This window comes from Taudactylus pleione, unplaced genomic scaffold, assembly GCF_031769625.1.
Source record: "Taudactylus pleione unplaced genomic scaffold, aTauple2 ptg001573l, whole genome shotgun sequence".
NCBI lineage: Eukaryota > Metazoa > Chordata > Amphibia > Anura > Myobatrachidae > Taudactylus > Taudactylus pleione.
The window spans coordinates 7,868,403-7,875,579 of NW_028285970.1; positions in this window are offsets into that span (position 1 = coordinate 7,868,403).

A 7,177-nucleotide genomic window follows, 5' to 3' on the forward strand; every position below is an offset into this window, starting at 1 on the left:
ATAAAACTTTTCTAAAATGAAGACACAGAACCAAATTTGTGGGGGACAATGGGGTGAGCTTTATGAAGAAAAAGGTATGGTGGCAAATAAAGAACAGCCCTACACACTGTATACCATATGCTCACATAATATAGGCTTAAATGGGGGCCAACTGCCAGTCTATAGCATGCAATTCACAAACGGTTAAATGGGTACCAACTGCCAGCCTATCAGTAAACTCGAAAGCCTAGATGAGGCCAACTGTCATCGCAAATCACTTAAGGTATCCAAACTCCCCTCCCAATGACACACAAGAAGCCCTCCTGGACTGTTGGTGCTTATGACTCCAGTAGAGTGGAGTCAGCCTAACCTGTGTAATGGTGGGGATAGCACCTCAAGACCTAGAACAAAACAGCCATTGCTACTATTCTTTCATGCCAATGAAGGTTCTTCTTAAGGACTTAACATGTCTAAGACTGAGCTGATCATCTTCCCACCCTTCCACATAACCTCACTACCCATACAATAATTGTATTATCTATTAATGGCACTACTATCTTCTCTAGCCCCCAAGTGCACTCTCTTGGAGTTATCCTTGACTTCTCCCTCTCCTTCAAACTACACATTCAGTATCTCTCACAGACCTGCTGTTTCCATCTCAAAAATATTTCCAGGATCAGAATCTTTCTCACCCTGGAGGCAACTAGGACTCTTATCTACTCACTGGTCATCTCCAGATTGGACTATTTTAATCTCCTCTTATCTGGCCTCCCTGACTCCCACCTCTCTCCACTCCAATCTGTTCGCAATGCTGCAGCTCAGCTCATCTTCCTCTCCAAATGTTCTACATTTGCCTAAACTCTCCTACATTAGTTCCCCTTCCCCTTCAGAACCCAATTCAAGGTTCTTACTCTCACTTCCAAAGCCTTCACCCAATCCTCTCCCATTTACATCTCTGATCTCATAACACTTCACACTCCTGCCCACCCACTTTGCTCAAAAAATGCATGCTGCCTCTCTTGCCAACTGATTACTATTTCCCTCTGCTGCATCCAAGATTTTGCCCATGGTACTCCCTACCTCTGGAACTCTCTCCCACTCCCCGTCAAACTCTCCACCTCTCTACAAATCTTCAAATGAGCTCTCAAGACCCACTGCTTCATCAAAGCCTTCCAGCTCTCATCCTAACCTGTTGCTCCATGCTTCTTCCTCACTGTCTACCCCATCTGTGTCAACCCCTGTCTGTCTGCCAATCTCCTTTAGAATGTAAGCTCTCACGAGCAGGGTCTTCTTCCTTCATGTGCTTCTCCTTCCCTTACTCATACATCATCTACTCAAACTCCCCACAAGGGCACCTAACACTTGGTTGCTGACACCCAGCTGCTTTTGAGTGTTATGATCGCTATTGCAGCAATGTTTATAAACTATGTCCTTGTCCTGCATTGTTTTGTACTGTAAGTTGCTGTCTTCTTATTTGCTTATTTGTTTATGTACTTTGTGGTGCACTGCAGAACCCTTGTAGTGCCATATAAATAAAGGATTATAATAATAATAATAATAATAATAATAATAATAATAATAATAATAATTAAGGAATCACAGCTGCCACCATAACACAACTTACCTCCTCTAAGACACATCACTAAATCTGTAATAAACAAAAACACACCCTCAACGATATGATTTACTACATCTGGCCTTTAAAGATGAACATCCTTAAATCTGATAAAAGGATGACCAACCACAATATCACCCAGACTTACAATCTTCCGTCTTACCACAGAATTCACTCTCTTATGAACCAAATCAACAGCAAAATTGCTGTGTTGACCGCACTAAACAAGCCTAGTGATTATATAAAACCAGAAAAGACAACAGAAAGGTCACATCACAGTCAATCTCTCCAATTCCCTCTTGATGGCCACCAGCAACTTTAAGGAGATATGATCCATCAAATCATTACCACCCAAGTGTATTATCAGAAAAAGGGGAATACCAAAGGAGTCCAGACTTGGAAGAAAACTATCAAACTTGGTATGCCAACACATCCTCCATCTCAACAAATAACCTAAACGAAACTCAGGAGATTCAACAAAATCTAAAGCCACCTGGGACTTAGCTATTCAAAAATCATAAAACTGAAATAAGAGAAGAGGAAGGGTGGGGTATGTGGGGGTGTCATAACTTGTGCAGCCAATAACAGCAGTAACCCTTCAACACAGTTCCTCATAGCACATATAACAAGGAAGCAGATGGTTCTGGCACTTCTTGAATGTCCATATGTATTTCAGTGTGTCATCACCAGATGTATACAGTATACAGTATATATAAATCAAATATATAGTGCACACTATGGTAAAATAATGCACATTTTAAAGAATAAATAAAAAATAAACTCACTCTTTTTGATGATATATAGGTGTTGAATAGTTCTCACACTGATTCCTTTAGTGATTACACAAGCAACAAATAGTATTGATCTGTACCGGAAACACCTGTCCTGATGTATCTCATCTATAATTTCAAAGCTTCCTTCAGGGATCCTCTTTCAAAGTCATGTAGCTCATATGGGATGACATAAATTGCCAGACATTATGCACATCAATCAAAAAGATGGGTTTTGAAAAACATAGGCAACCGCTTTGTGTATTTAAAACTATTTTGTACATGTATTTAAAATTTCCGATGTCTGTTGGTTGCCAGATTACTTTGTTCCAACAGAAACATATCCATATAAAAAGGTACGGAACATTTCCACATGAGCACAGGGCTTGGAGCAACCCATGGAGAGACATCTGTTCACATAAAAACTCTCAGCCAGCTATAAGCCCATTTATCTGAATGCATCAGGGCACAGGGACAGCAAATGAAAGGTTGATTCAATATCGATGACAGTGGTCAACCCACAGGATTGGACTATACTGAGAGTATCAACCAAAGATTGAAAAATCACCTGGTAATCACTCTCTCTAGAATTGCATTGTTGACTGAAAACCCTTCCGGATAACACAGAAGGTGGATAAGCTTGCACTTCCTCTGAGTTTTCTTGTGGACTATTCCAACTAGGAAATCTACCAAAGTAGCCAAAGTTAATGATATGCCCCAATTGTACTTGTTGCTTGACCTTTCTGATACTGTTGTACTTGCAGAGAAACCACCTTCCACCATCTCTACTCCCTCTGCAAATGTAGGGATGAGCAGTACAAATATAGCTGATGACATAGAAATTGAGGATGCCACCAAGGAAATGCTAGAGGATGAGGGGATATTTGTGTAGCTGATGTCGGGGTTAATGAGGATGTTGTTTGTGTAAGTCAGGCACCAGTGGACGCAGCTCTTGGCCATGATAAGAGGAAAGCCATTGTCATGCCTGGGCATAGGACCAACAAATTGCAACTCTTGTGTGGAATTATTTTTACCCAAATCCTGACAACAATTGTCTTGCTATGGATAACAGTTGTGAAACCATGGTAAGAAGAGGTAACCATCTAGAACCTGCCTGTAACATCTTTTGCAGCAAACTCATGACATTTTTTTGACAACATCAGAAACTGGTGCTTAAAAATAGTACTCCAGCATCAGCTAGCTGCTTTCTCTCAACTAGATCCTTTCACCTGCAATCTCTACCACCAACACCTTCATCCTCAATAACCACTGTAATGATCAGAGGTAGTCCTGCATCCAATTTGTTAAGGCTAGGTGTCTCCTCCCCTATCCAGGATTCCTCAGAAGAGTCCTTGCGCACTAGGCCTGCTGCTACTGGGGATGGATATTCATCCCTGAAGGGGACTAAGAAGACTAGTATTTTAAAAAAACCAACTGACTGCGAAATAATCCTTTGCAAGGGGAAGCAAGTAAGACAGCTCTCACCAAGTCACACAGCGGATCACTGATGCCATCATGGCTTTGCTACTTTGCTAGCATTAGACCTGCATCCAGTATACAACATTAATGTAGTGGGTTTCATACAGTTACTTGAGGTCCTGTGTCCCCGGTACCAAATTCCATCTCGGTTACATTTTACCCGAAAAGCCATTCCTCAGCTGCACCAGGACATAAAAAAAAACTAATTATTGGCCAACAAAATGCCAATTTACCCACTGCCCTCCTGTGTGGACAAGCATTAGTGGGCAAACTAAAGATTACATGACTGTAATAGCCCACTATGTGGGTGATTCATCTTTAGCAGCAGCAGTATCTAACAAACAACGCCAGCTCATTCAGGGGCAGACTACTCTGTGTATCACTAGCTCCACTAAGAGGCATACTGCTGACAACCTCTTAGAAAAACTAAGGTATGTCATAGAAAAATGGCTTACCCCACTTGGACTCTCCTTAGGATTTGTGACTTCTGACAATGCCACCAATATAAAAAATGACAGGGCGTGCAGGGGATGCTCTCTGTGGCCTGAAAAATTTCGGGACATTTTCATCATTCAGCCACAGCATGCAGGAGATTGCAGGAGCTGCAGGAATAATTGAATTTGCCCTACCACCAACTGAAGCAAGAGGTGGTAACCAGATGGATTTCCACCCCTTATATGCTTCAGCGGAAAGATGAAAAGTGAAAGCCATCCACAGCTATACAACAACATTAGGAAATGAGAGGGAGTGTTCCTTAGTCCAGCACAGTGGAAAATGCTTTCCATCTTGTGCAAGGTGCTCAAACCCTGCGAAGTAACCACCTGTGAATTGAGGGCCTGATTCAGAGCCGGACGCTCTGACCAGAGCGCTCGCTCTGAATCAGTGCCCTCCTACCTAAACTTGGAGCGGCCTCTAGGATGCTTGCATAGCTGTGGGTTACCACCCACAGCTTATGCGAGCGTCCATGATAATGGTCGCTATGGTCAAGACCATCGCGACCATCGGGCTTGCGATGAGACCCTGCGGTAGGGCCCTGGAGTGATTTTGGCTCTATCAGAGACAAAATCACTCCCACTGACATCACTAGTACACTCAATGGGGCCGGACCCCGACGGTAGGCGTTCCCATGGGAACGTCTCCATCTGGCAGCCATGCCCCCGGCACACTCACCAAAGGGGGCGTGCTGTCAATCAACATCGACAGCACGCCTCCTTTGGTGCGAGACCTGGAGTGACGGCTTCCCCGTCGCTCCCCGGGTCTCATGCATGTGCACGACGGAGCTCCTTCCGTCATGCGCATGCGCACTAGGGCACCATCAACCCACTTGCGAGCACTCAGCGCTCGCGAGCAGGTCTGAATCAGGCCCTGAGTTCAGTAACTGCAAGCTTAAGTAAGGTGATTCCCCTAATTAGGCTTTTGGAAAATCAGCTCAAGAAATGGAAGGAGGAGATTAAACAAAGTGATTCTGCAAGGTATGTTGGATTGTAGATCAAGTCCTTTGTTTGCTTCGCCAGGATCCAAGGGTTGCCAATATCTTCAAATTGGATCACTACATTTTGAAGACTGGATTGGTTTAAGTCGTACATCGTGTCTTTCTTTCCTACTGACCCATAGGATGCAAAGAGCTCCTGGTGAGCAAATTGGCAGCCCAAGTGGTACACGACACAATGGCATCTCCTCCTTCAGTTTCTCCAGCAGCTGCCAGGAAAAACTCAGCTTTCACAAAAGACTCAGTGGTGATGCAGAGGAGTCAATTTGTGACATCTGGTAGGGTCTAAAAGAATTGCCGAAAATGAGTTGCACCACTACTGCAACTCCATCTAAGAGGGTCACCATACAAAGAATGGTGGAGGATTATTTTCGCCATACACATAGGCATGTCACAGAGTGCCTTGGACTACTGAAAAGACAAAAACGCAATTTGGATGCCCTCCAGTGTGAGTTTTTCAGCACAGCTGGGAACCTTGTCAGCAATCAGAGTAGGCGGCTACTTCCTCAAAATGTGAAAAAGATGATGTTCATCAAAATGAACTGGAAAATCCATGCGGAAGATCTTTACCACAAATTACGTAAAAAAAATAGAGGTACAGAAATGGTGAATTCCAGCAGGAATGAATTAATATTGTGTGAAAATTATGTACAACTGATGAGGGTGAGGAATCAGATGAGGAGGATGACCTCTTCCAGTTCCAACTGTAGAGAGGATTAACAAAAACAATACTGTTAGCTGCCTTATGCCCATTGATAGATTGTTTTGTGAGGACCCAAACAAACCCATCACTTCAGCCACAAGTGGCAATCCCTGTCGCTGCAGTTATTGGTTTGTTAGACTGTGCATTTCCTGTTTAATATATTCAACATACTAGTGAGTTGAAGGACCCAAGCACAATTCCATCTTGCACCTCTTTTCTTTGCATTAAATTTTTTTATTATTAATTATTACCAGTTATTTATATAGCGCACACATATTCCACAGCGCTTTTACAGAGAATAGTTGGCCATTCACATCAGTCCCTGCCCCAGTGGAGCTTACAATCTATGGCCCTGATTCAGAGCTAGACGCTCTGACAGAGCGCTCGCTCTGAATCAGGGCCGGGCTATTTTTTTTTTTAAAAGCCTCCTGCCTGCTCGCATAGCTGTAGGTGACCACCCACAGCTATAGCGAGCGGGCAGGAAGTTGGTCGCGATGGTCAAGACCATCGTGACCATCAGGCTTCCGACGAGACCCTTGTGGTAGGGTCTCGTTGCCGCAAGCCCTGGAGTGCTTTCAGCTCAAACAGAGCCGAAAGCACTCCCACTGACATCACTTGTGTCATGGGAATGCCTCTGTCTGGGCAGCCACGTCACCATCAACAGCACGCCCCCTTTGGTACAAAACCCGGAGCGATGGCTTGCCCGTCGTTATCCGGGTCTCGTGCATGCGCACGATGGAGCCGGCTCCGTCATGCGCATGCACACTGGGCCACCATCGACCCGCTTGCGAGCGCTCAGCGCTCGCGAGCGGGGCTGAATCAGGCCCTATGTTCCATATTGCATGTTCACACACATACATACACACTAAGGTTAACTTTTTTTTGTTGGGAACCAATTAAGCTACCAGTATATTTTTGGAGTGTGGGAGGAAACCGGAGTACCCAGAGGAAACCCATGCAAGCACAGGGAGAATATAAAATCTCCACACAGTTAGGGCCATGGTGGGAATCAAAACCATGACCTCAGTACTGTGAGGCAGTAATGCTAACCATTACACTGTCTGTGCTGCCCCCAAACAGCATTATATGCTGTTTGGGGCTTTGCTCACTGACATTTGTACAGTTTATTAAACTGCCATCCT